Genomic DNA, 12,113 nt, shown 5'->3' on the forward strand with positions numbered 1-12,113 from the left:
ACTCCCGAGAAAAGTGGTTGTTTAATTTCAGAGGTCGCGCCCTATCAATTGATTATTGCACAAATTTTATAAATATAAAGAAAGTTTAAAAATTTCAATCTCATTTTCAATAACATATAGAATTTGGGGTATAGTTGTTATACCCAAAATTTGGTAAAAAAATTATCTGGGTCAAACTCGGGTTAATTGAATAAAATTAGGGCAAGGAAATCTAGTGCCAAGGTCGAAAAGGCAAGCCCACTTCCTTGAAAAATAAAGGGCGCCCTCTCTATGATAAATGGATTAAGGACGCCTTAAAAACTCGAGGCGCGCTATTGGAACGATAAAATTAGATTTCTTGTCATGTCTTGTGGGTATGTCTTGTGGGTGTAAGGGCGCGCCCACAGTGTCCTAAAAGTAGGGAAAACCCTCACTTTCCTAGAAGAAAGGGCGCGCCCTCAAATCATAAAGAAGGAAGATTTTGGTTGATAATACAGGGTGGCACCAACACTTGAGATTGTTAGGGCGCGCCATAATGGTTATCATGATACAAAATGGAACTTCAACATATTGCTTGGGCGAATTGCTTCAAGAGGGAAGGAGATTATTATCACTAACATATTTGTGGTAGGTACTCTATTACAGAAAGACGGTGTCTGTGGTCAAAGACCTTCAGGGGTATGCATGGACGGAAGGGCTCCTCTTGTAGTCAATGAATGTCCTCATTGGGGATGTGGGGTGAATTTTGTTGTGTGTTTTGGAAGTTTTGTCTTTGTAGTCAACGGGTGTCCTTGTTGGGAGATTTCGGAGTATCCTGCACTTTGCACCCAAAAATTTGGGATCACTTGTCTTGTAATTTGATAGGGGCTCCTTATTCGGGAAAGAATGATGCGTCTAACATTTGGGGTAAACCATGGCTATACTTGCGTCAACGAACTAGAGAAACAGTTGATAACAGAGGGTTATCCTCGGACGGGGAGATGTCTTATCTGCGAAGCCTCAAAGCCATGGACGAGTTTCAGGCCTTTGTGGTTAGGCCTCATCGGCGAACATTTCTAAAGCTAGTAGAAAACGATTTCCAGTAGGTTTCCTGCTGGAACCTACTGGGCCCCGGATGAGAAATCTAAGCCCATTAGGTTTCTTGTTCTCCAAAACTACGTTGACTTGATTCCCTATAAATAAAGATACGTAGACAAATTTTAGGGGTCAGAAGTTGAGAGCGCAAAAGAGCCACCACTAACCCTAAGCAATCTCAGCCACCATTAATCACAACCACCAAACATTATTCACGTTTTCCGACGAAGAACCACCGCCACAGATCTTATTTCCGGTTATAAAGCTCGAATTTTGTTGCTACCAAATTTCTCTGTCAACATCTTCGAACCTCCACGTCCAGGATAGAGAGATGCCTCTTATTGGTACTCCCTCCGTCCCAATATAAATATCTGTCATGGAAAAAAGATGTTCCAAATTACTTGTCCATCTTTTGTTTCAATACAAATTTAAGGGTAATTTTTCAAAACTATACCTATATTTATTGTTTCGAAGATTTGGCTTTTTAAAATTTAGTTCAATTCTCATTTTTCAATACATTAAATAAAGGTATTTGATGGAAAAATTTATGTAACTAACATTTTCTTTTATATATATAATTTTTTTCAAAAAGAACATGTAATAGTGGGGTAGGAGTATTTTTTAAACTTAATTATCGAACCCACAGGTCAAATCTTTGAAGCATACTAATTAATATGATAAATGATAAAACTTTGAAATATTTTAATTTAATAATCAAAGTAAAACGAGTTTTCTAGTTTATCAAACACCCACTTAAAGTTTTAAGAAAATAAAGTCTGTTGATCACGTGATATTTGAGTAGACTGAGTTGAATGCGTGGAACAGATATGTACTGAGGATTAGAACAAAAAAATTGCAGATATGTTGTGAACAAGTATTATAATAGTATATTTTAACCTGGGAAACTAAAGTTATTGTTGACGGAGTCTTTGGCCCTAGCCAATCCAATTGTTTTGTCGACTTCTTGTTTTCTGTTAACATGGATGGTTCTAGAATTAGAAAGTCTCTATCATACTAATTTCCTTACATGGCAAATTTGAGGTTTAAGGATTCAAGTCACCTGAGCTCATGTATAGATCAATACAGGTAAGATGTTCATAAATATCACTAACCTTATAAAAAATGGTAATTTTCGTTTGTTTAATGGAAAAAGTGGTATGATACTGATTTTTACTGAAATTAAGGAGCAAAATATATGAATTTGAAACTATTTTCATCAAAAACGCCAAGAACACCGGAGAATATTTTCACCAAGAACGCCAAGATCAATACAGGTCATATGTTCATAAATCTCACTAAAATAGTAATTTTCGTATGTATAATGGAGAAAGTGGTATGATACTAATTTGTTTATGAAATTATGGAGCAAAATATATGAATTTGAAGCTATTTTTACGAAGAACGCCAAGAACACCAGAGAATATCTGAAAAATCTCATTTTTTGTTATAAAAATGATAATTATAGTATGTGCTAGGAGGAAATTAGTACTATAGTAATTGACTAGTGTAATTAAGAAGCATAATATAGATTTAAAGCCATTATCACGAAGAACGTCAAGAACAGTTAAATTTTTTTATTACTACATATAATTAATGGAAGAAATTGAAATCGAAACCGAAATCGAAACCGAAACCTAAACGGATATTTAAGAAGTCGAAATTGAAATCGAAACACCGAAACTGACATTTATTTATAAACTTCGGTTACAACAGAAACAAGAAAACCAAACAAAGCAACAAGGAAATCACACCAAGCAAGCAACATGCATGCAAACCTAGGAAGGGAAACACACCAAACAAAATGCAAAATAAACGATTCGGAGATGGAGATCGAGCCGATGGATCGATCTTGGTGCCATACAAACTGGTTGCGTCGAAAAGATCAAAGGGAAATACAAGAACAACATGGTTAGTTCTTGAAGTCCTCTAGCATATCTACTCTTTTTTTCTTTTTCCTCTTCATTTTCTTACCCCTGGATCTTGATTCTTGTTGTTGTCTACTAGGCTCTGTTTGGGTGCTAACTTTTATTTATTTGAGAAGTAATTGTTAGTTATCACATGAAGGACTTGATATTTATAGGCTTGGAAACTGTTATTATACTCTAATACGTATTTGATTATGTCACTTGTGTTAAATTCTATCAGCTAAACTAATAGAGCTAGATATTTGCAGAATAATATTATAAAATTTTGATTTAAAAATTATTTTTTGATTAATTCTAGAGTGCCCAATAAAATTTTTCAAAATATGAAATATTGGTTTATAATCGTATATTTTATAGTAAATGTAAAGCACATCATCACTGTATACTAAGCTACACCATTATCTGAAAAAGTATATATGTGTAATATCTTGGAATATTTTAAAAAAATATTACCTTGAAGCGCGGGTAAAGAGGAAAAAAAGGACTTCAAGACTGGAGTATATCTGAAATATACGTTACAAACAGCATGATTTCGGAAATCGGAACTATTCAGTTAAGGTATCGATTTACGATTTATCGGACGATTTTTAAAAAATCGAATATCAGCGATTTATCGGAAATTGATTAAATCGGACAAATATTTTTAACCGATTTTTGAGCAATTTATCAGCGATTTTTGAAAAATCGGCCGATTTCTATAATAGAGGTTACAAGACGCCAAAATTTAAAGCACCATGAATTTTGATCCACAAAACAAAACTGAAGTGGGGGGATGACAACACCATTGAGCATTGGCCATTGAATGAAGACCCATTAAGTCGTTCCCAAAGCACCAGCCTATGAGGCTACTATGAGCGTCCGATGCGAACTCTATCAGATGCCCTTCAATTAAAAATTTGTTTAGCTTTTCATTACAATCTCGAAATAATCTCATTTTTCAAATAACTGGTTCGAAATCCCAATTTTTGAATTATCGAACCCAACATTTTCGGATTTAAATTTGATTTTTATATCTGAAATTTTTTCGATTTAAATTTTAATCGTATCGATCCAAAACCTGATTCAAAATCCCGACTCAAACCCGATAAAAATCCGAAGCTTGTATATAATATAATTATTTTATATATTGCACATTATAATACATTATATATTAACATACATATTATTTTATATACTATATTTTACAAAATAGTTTCTGGTAATTAATAAAAGTATTAATTGAGTTGATTATTAATATATTAGCTATTCATATGAAAATATAACTAAAATCACGGTGGAATGATAAAATGTGCCATATTAAAATTCTTTTCATTTTTATACAATATTAATAGTTATACATTTTTTCGAATTTCCTGTATTAGGTACGCATATTTCAATAAAAAATATTATATGTTAAATGTATAGTGGAATCTAATTCGAAATTTGTCATATGGGATATCCATATATTTATTTTCGAGTATTTTTTGTATTTGGGTAAGATTTGATTATTGATAAAAATTTCGGATTTAGGTATAAATTCTATTGAATTTAACTTGATCAGACTTAGACCCAAATCGATTGTCACAAGTCAAAGTGATAGTGACGTAGTTAGGGTTTATCATTTCGAACACAAACTGACCTTTAACTCTCCAAGACTAAGGGAATACTAATTCGGAAAATTAGGTGTATCAATAATATTTTATATATTAATTATTGCAATAAATGTGTTTTTTGTTAATTAAGTGCACAATTTTAATATTTTTATGTGTATTAGTTTTTTTGCAGATAAAATTGTTTAATATGATAGGGCCGAGTTCTATGGAGTCCACCTTTTTGTCGGAGTCCTCGGAGTTCATCTACGTTCTGCAAATAAAATATCTTGTAAAACGTTTTATTTTGCAAAACATATTACACAAATAGCATAACTTCAACAAAATCATGCAAATCTCATATATTTACAGTATAATATGTATGTTCTGCAACATGAACATTTATGTTCTGCAAACTAAACATGTTTTGTAGAATAATATATTTTGCAATGTTCTGCTTGTAAAATATATTCAATCTACTTGATTTTTAATAGAGTAGTGATGTTTGTCGAAAAATAATATGTTTTGCAATATTTTTAGCTATATTTTACTTGCAGAACATATATGGACTCCAAGGACTCCAATGAAATAATGTACTCCATAGAACATAACTCTGATATGATATTTTGTGTGTACTCCATAGAACATAACTCTGATATGATATTTTGTTGTGAATATGTTGTGCACTTGATGATTACCTAAACAAAACATCTAAGTAGATTTTACTTAGTGAAATAATGTAGCACTCGACGGATAAGAATTATAGTCCCGACGGATAACTCAGTTTAAGTACCGACGGATGAGTAATTTATTATCCATCGAGTGAGTAGCTTATATAATGATAAGTTTGTAGCACAGTGTTGTATGCACCTTTGTATAGAATCTGTAGTAGCATATAAGTCATGTTGACTTTAACTAGATATGCAGAATAGGTTGATTAACTGTACATAAGCAATGTCTTGTAATTCTGTATAAGTGAAATGAAGTCAAGTGCCAAAATAGCTATCAACGGATGCTTAACAAAGCTTCGACGGATGATCAAATGACTTTCAACGGATGTTCAAAATAGCAGTCGACGGATGATCAAGTAAGTCATCGACGGATGATCTGAAAGTCGACGGATGATAATATCAAGATTCAAACATCAGTTGAACAGTGAAAGCTGACACACAGCCGTCGAGATTGGATACAAACACTGTGGAAGCCCATTAACTGGGTAATAGAGGACGAAAAGCAGCAAAGATCAAGACTGTTAGATTTTATATTTATTCAGTTCTTTTGACTTTGTAATCTTGGTAATATATATATAAACCAAGAGAGTAGCAAATAAAAATAACTAAGAAAACTAAGTGAGCTTAAAAACAAACACAGATAAATCTTTGTAAGCACTATCTTTAGCATTTCCTGTGTTCTTAGTTGTTCTATCTTGTAAAAGCAGCTGTGAGCATTTCTGCACACAGAGTTCTCTCGATATATTAATATATATCTCTGGCGGAATTGTTTAAATCCACCAGAAAGTTTTTAAAGACTCTTGTTTTTAATTACTCTTGTTTTGATTCATTAAAGTTTATATTCCGCATTGTGCTAATCAAAACAGATATATCTATAATCGAGTTGAACATTTTTATTTCAAGAAAAAGGTAAAGAATTCCATTCAACCCCCCTTCTGTAATTCTTGCTATATTGTTAAGGGACTAACAATTGGTATCAGAGCAAGCTCTTAATCTACAAAGAGTTTAAAGATCAAAACAATTCAGCAAGATGAACAAGAAAGATGTTGGAGTCAAGATTCCTTTTCTGGATAAAGATAATTACCATCATTGGAAGGTAAAGATGCATCTTCATATGCTTTCTCAAGATGAGGCCTATGTGGACTGCATAGAAAGAGGCCCTCATGTTCCAATGAGAGCTGCAACAGGAAATGAACCATCAGTTCCAAAGCCAAGGCATGAATGGTCTGATCCTGATCTTGAACAAGTCAGGAAAGATAAAAAGGCCATGAACATTCTGTTCAATGGTGTTGATGCAGATATGTTTGATAACATCATCAACTGCAAGACTGCCAAGGAAGTTTGGGACACAATACAAACAATCTGTGATGGTACTGAGCAAGTAAGAGAAAATAAAATGCAGCTCCTGATTCAGCAATATGAGCATTTTCACAATGAAGAAAGTGAGTCACTCACTGACATTTTTAGTAGATTCCAAAAGCTACTAAATGCTCTTAAATTGCATGGAAGAGTCTATCAGACTAAAGACTCCAATCTGAAATTTCTCAGATCTCTTCCAAAGGAATGGAAACCAATGACAGTCTCATTGAGAAACTCACAAGATTATAAGGAGTTTACTTTGGAGAGACTGTATGGCATTCTAAAGACCTATGAGCTTGAAATAGAGCAGGATGAAAGAATGGAGAGAGGAAAGAAGAAAGGAGGATCCATTGCACTAGTTGCTGAACTGGAAAAGGAGAAGGAAGTGAAGATGGAAGCTGTGGAATCAACTTCAAAGGCCTGTGAAAGCAAGGGTAAAGGGCTAGCTGCAGAAAGTGAAGATTCTTTGAGTCAAGATGACATGGAGGACATTGATGAGCACCTAGCATTCCTTTCAAGAAGATTTGCCAAGCTCAAGTTCAAGAAGAACTTTGGAGCTGCCAAGCCAAATAGAAACATGGTGGATAAGTCAAAATTCAAGTGTTTCAAATGTGGCTTGGCAGGGCATTTTGCAAATGAGTGTAGAAAGTCAGATTCTAGTAAAAACAGATTTGAGTCTGTGGATTATAAGCAAAAATACTTTGATCTACTCAAATAGAAGGAAAGGGCTTTTATTACACAAGAGAATGACTGGGCAGCTGATGGTTTGGATGAAGATGAGGAGATCAGCTATGTCAATCTAGCCCTTATGGCCAAGTCTGATGAAATAGAGACAAGTTCCTCAAGCAATCAGGTAATTACTACAAACCTTGCACATTTATCTAAAGCTGAGTGTAATGATGCAATAAATGACATGTCTACAGAATTGTATCATTTGCGTGTTACACTTAAGTCCCTCACTAAAGAAAATGCTAAAATCAAAGAAAACAACTTGTTTTTGAGTGAGAGGAATAATGTGCTTGAGTCTCAGTTTGTTGAGTTTGAGAAACTAAAAATTGAGTGTAGAATTGCTAAGGAGGAATTAACTGAGTCCTTGAAAAAGGAAGAAATTTTAAAGAAGCAGCTCGATCGTGAACAGGAGGTGATTAAAGCATGGAAAACATCCAGAGATGTTCATGCTCAAATCACCAAGGTTCTAGGAATTGAGTCCTTTTGTGATGAAGCCTGGAAAAAGAGTAAGGAGAAACTAGAACCTATTTTGGTAGATGGATTGTTGACATATGTAGACTCGACGGATGATGAGGACTATCCGTCGGATAACAAAATGTGTTATCCGTCGAATGATAAAAATCCTCATCCGTCGGCTGTGAACAAACCCAATAGTAAATCCAAATTAACCAAGCTAAATGAAAAGTATGGGTCTGTTTCCAAGAACTTTGTTTCAGAGGAGTCAAGTCAAGCCAAGAAAGGGAAGAAGGCTAATGTTGGTCACATGACTGTCAAACAGTTGAGTGACAGACTTGAGAAGATAGAGGTAAAAACAGAAACTAAAAGGAAAAACAATAGGAATGGTAAAGTAGGGATTAACAAACATAACAACTACACACCTGACAAATATGCTCCTAGAAAAATCTGTGTCAAATGTGGTAGTGTAAATCATTTGTCTGTTAATTGCAAATCTGCCATGCCTACTCCCATGTCTGTTCAGCCTCAATTCTCTAACATGAATGCCATGCCTCCTATGCCTGTTAATGCTATGCCCACACAGAACATGAATGCACAGTTTGCTAATATGCCATTTGCACCTAATCCATATTATGCTGCATACAATATGCCTCAAATGCCATTTAGCATGCCTTACTGGAATAACATGTTTGCACCAAGCATGCCATTTCCTGTTAGCCATAACATGCATAATAATTCTGTAGTATCTAGTGGTTTCAAAGGCCCAACCCAAATGACTAAGGAAGAATCTGAAATTCCTAAGTCAAATGAGTTAAAACCTAAGAAACAGAAGAAGAAAGCTAACAAGGCAGGACCCAAGGAAACTTGGGTACCAAAATCAACTTGATTTGATTTTGATGTGTGCAGGGAAACAGAAGGAATCTTTGGTACTTGGATAGTGGTTATTCAAGACACATGACTGGTGATTCTACCCTGCTCACAGAGTTTGAAGAGAGAGCTGACCTAAGTATCACTTTTGGAGATGACAGCAAAGGTTATACTGTGGGATATGGCTTGATTTCAAAAGACAATATCATCATTGAAGAGGTTGCCTTAGTGGATGGTCTCAAACACAATCTGTTGAGTATCAGCCAGCTTTGTGATAAAGGCAACTCAGTAACCTTCAACAAAGAAACCTGTGTTGTGATTAATAATCAAAACAACAAAGTGGTTCTCACTGGTGTGAGAAGAGGAAATGTGTATCTAGCTGACTTCAACTCAAATAAAGCAGAATCTGTAACTTGTCTTCTCAGTAAAGCAAGTCAAGATGAAAGTTGGCTATGGCACAAGAAGCTATCCCATTTGAACTTCAAGACCATGAATGAGCTGGTAAAGAAAGAGCTAGTTAGAGGCATTCCTCTGGTGGAGTTTACAAAGGATGGACTGTGTGATGCCTGCCAAAAAGGGAAGCAAATTAAAGCATCATTCAGGAAGAAACTTGATTCAGCAATTGAAGAACCTCTGCAACTGCTTCACATGGATTTGTTTGGACCAGTCAATGTTTTGTCAATCTCAAAGAAAAGATTTTGCCTAGTAATTGTAGATGATTTCTCAAAGTTCTCTTGGACCTATTTCCTAAAGTCCAAAGATGAAGCTAGTGAAATCATCATCAATCACATAAGGCAAGTTAACAATCATCCTGATTTCAAAGTTAGAAGAATCAGGAGTGACAATGGAACTGAGTTCAAGAACTATGTCATGAGAGCATTCTGTGAGGAAAATGGGATCCTGCATGAGTTTTCAGCAGCAAGGACTCCACAACAGAATAGAGTAGTGGAAAGAAAGAATAGATCTCTTATTGAAGCTGCAAGGACAATGCTTGAAGAATCAAAATTACCAACATATTTCTGGGTTGAAGCTGTCAACACTGCTTGCTACACTCAGAACATCTCTCTGATTAATCAAGCAAAATGCAAGACACCTTATCAATTGTTCAAGAACAAGAAGCCAACTCTGAACTTTCTTCATGTCTTTGGATGTAAATGCTATATTCTGAGAAATCAAACTGATCAAAATGGGAAGTTTGATGCTAAAGCAGATGAAGGAATTTTTGTTGGATATGCTGTTGGTAAAGCATATAGAGTCTACAATCTAAGAACCAACATTGTTGTTGAATCCATACATGTTGTGTTTGATGATAAAAAGATTGAAGGACTAAAAGATGGAGATTACCATGAGAGCCTCAAATTCGACAATGTTGAGATGGTCAGTGAAGAAAGTGATGATGAAAGTGATCAAGAAACAGTGTCTAAGGATAATGCAGACAAATTTACTACAAATGAAGCACAAAACTCAACATCCGTCGAGTTACATAATGCTTCATCCGTCGGAAGACAATCTGTATTATCCGTCGGAAGACAACCTGCCTCATCCGTCGGTACTCAAAATTCACCATCCGTCGGGTTATCAAAAGGAGCAGGAAGTCAAGGCGGATCACCCATAGAAAGCACCCCAATTTCAAATCAAAGATCCACAAACTCAGGGGGAGTTTCTAGCAATCAAAACTCAATCACACATCAAGATAATATTGAGGTCTCTTCATCTAGGGCTAATCTACCTCAACCAAGAAAATGGACAAAAGATCACCCCTTTGAACTGATTATTGGTGATGTCTCTTCCAGAGTTCAAACCAGGAGAGCAACTCAAGAAGAATGTCTATACAGCAGCTTCCTGTCTAAGGAATAACCAAAGAAGGTTGAAGAAGCCTTACTAGATCCTGATTGGATTTTAGCTATGCAGGAGGAGATAAACCAATTTGAAAGGAATAAAGTATGGAAGCTGGTACCCAAGCCTAAAGGAAAGAATCCAATAGACACCAAATGGGTATTCAGAAACAAGATGGATGAAAATGGCATAGTAGTAAGGAACAAAGCAAGATTGGTGGCTAAAGGCTATTATCAGCAAGAAGGGATAGATTTTGATGAAACATTTGCTCCTGTTGCAAGACTTGAAGCCATCAGAATCTTCTTAGCCTATGCAGCCCATGCCAATTTCAAGGTCTATCAAATGGATGTCAAAAGTACCTTTCTGAATGGAGATTTGGAGGAAGAAGTGTATGTAAGTCAACCTCCTGGCTTTGAAGATCCAAATTTCCCAGAGTATGTCTACTATCTATTGAAAACACTTTATGGACTGAAGCAAGCTCCTAGAGCCTGGTATGACACTTTATCAAAGTTCCTTTTGGAAAATCACTTCACAAGAGGTACTATAGATAAAACTTTATTTTTCAAAAATGTGAATGGCTCTAGCATACTTGTTCAAATTTATGTAGATGATATTATTTTTGGCTCTACAGATGAGAAACTTTGTAAAAAGTTTGCCAAACTGATGCAAAGCAAGTATGAAATGAGTATGATGGGAGAACTAACTTACTTTCTTGGTTTACAAGTTAAGCAAGTTAGTGATGGAATATTCATTAGTCAAACTAAATATATTTTTGATCTTTTAAAGAAGTTTGATCTAATGGATTGCACATCTGCAAAAACTCCCATGGCCACTGCAACTAAGCTTGAACTAAACACTACTGAAAAGTCTGTGGATATTTCAAGTTATAGAGGCATGGTTGGCTCACTTCTGTACTTAACAGTCAGTAGGCCGGATATAATGTTTGCTACATGTTTGTGTGCTAGATTTCAGGCTGATCCTAGAGAGTCTCATTTGATAGCTATTAAAAGAATTTTCAGATATCTCAAAGGAACACCAAACCTTGGCATTTGGTATCCTAGAGATTCTGGTTTTGATCTAACTGGTTATTCAGATGCAGATTATGCAGGTTGCAGAATTGATAGAAAAAGCACAACAGGAACCTGTAAATTTTTAGGAGACAAGCTTGTGTCCTGGTTCAGTAAAAAGCAAAATTCAATTTCTACTTCTACAGCTGAAGCTGAATATATTGCTGCTGGCAGTTGCTGTGCACAGATTTTGTGGATGAAAAATCAATTGCTAGATTATGGTTTGCAAGTTGAAAGGATTCCTATTTTCTGTGACAACACAAGTGCAATTGCCATCACTGAAAATCCAGTGCAACATTCAAGGACAAAGCATATAGACATCAAGTACCATTTCATAAGGGAACATGTAATGAATGATAATGTAGAGTTACATTTTGTTCCAAGTGAGAAGCAACTTGCAGATATTTTTACCAAGCCACTGGATGAATCCACCTTTTCTAGGTTGGTATGTTAGTTAGGTATGCTTAATTACTCTTGAATTTATCTGAATTATTCTTGCAAGTTGAAAAGAAGCCAGAACTT

This window comes from Apium graveolens, chromosome 7 (assembly GCF_009905375.1).
Source record: "Apium graveolens cultivar Ventura chromosome 7, ASM990537v1, whole genome shotgun sequence".
NCBI classification, from domain to species: domain Eukaryota; kingdom Viridiplantae; phylum Streptophyta; class Magnoliopsida; order Apiales; family Apiaceae; genus Apium; species Apium graveolens.